We start from the raw sequence: 1135 nt of genomic DNA on the forward strand, positions 1-1135 counted from the left end.
GGAGCTGAACATGCTCCTCAGCCACAGTACCACTCACCCGGAGCTGAACATGCTCCTCAGCCACAGTACCACTCACCCGGAGCTGAACATGCTCCCAGGGGCCACCTATGCCCTATGGACAAGGATAGGGGACAGCCATGGCCAATGGGAAATCAGAAACACCAACAGTTCTTATTTTCCAGTCAGAATCAACAATGAAGGCGCCCGACTCCCCTGCCCCAGTATGAATTCAATGATGGAAGAGAAGAGCCAATGGTGACTCTTAATGTTAATGGACATGACCTACCATTTCTCATAGACACTTCGCTGTTCCTGTTTAGGCAAACCTGGACAAGGTGTTGGGGCTTCCCTGAGCAAATCATCAGTAACAAAAACAGGGACATCGGGACAGCCCAGGAATGTGTACTGGACAAAGACTTGTTTGATGAACCTCTGCTTGACTCTGACATGGTGCTGTTCGTTGATCTGCTTATATAGATCAAAGCACAGGGAAGAAACATGTAGGATTGGTTGTAGTAGATGTGGGAGGTGATATTGAGGTTATACCTCAATACCTTATAGATTTATTAGCTCGGAACACAGCTTGTGAATTGGGGGAAGGGAAGGCCCTTACTGTCTATTCAGACTCAGCATGGTGTGGGGTTTGGAGAGCAAGAGGGTTTACTAATAGATCTGGATTATGGCTACATCTTTTGTCTGGCATGCCCTGTTTACCATCAACCATGATCTCTACTATTTGCCGATTGGCTCATGGAGTGAGATGGCTCTTTGTCCTCATGAAAATGAGCTGGGTGGAATGCTTGCCCCTTGTCCTCATGAAAAGCATTCACCCAGCTCATTTTCATGAGGACAAGGGCAAGCATTCCACCAGCTCATTTTCATGAGAGACAAGGGGCAAGCATTCCCCACAGTTCATTTTCATGAGGACAAGGAGCAAGCATTCCACCCAGCTCATTTTCATGAGGACAAGGAGCAAGCATTCCACCAGTCATTTTCATGAGGACAAGAGCAAGCATTCCACCCAGCTCATTTTCATGAGGACAAGAGCAAGCATTCCACCCAGCTCATTTTCATGAGGACAAGGAGCAAGCATTCCACCCAGCTCATTTTCATGAGGACAAAGAGCAAGCATTCA

Source organism: Salvelinus sp. IW2-2015, unplaced genomic scaffold (assembly GCF_002910315.2).
Source record: "Salvelinus sp. IW2-2015 unplaced genomic scaffold, ASM291031v2 Un_scaffold2097, whole genome shotgun sequence".
NCBI lineage: Eukaryota > Metazoa > Chordata > Actinopteri > Salmoniformes > Salmonidae > Salvelinus > Salvelinus sp. IW2-2015.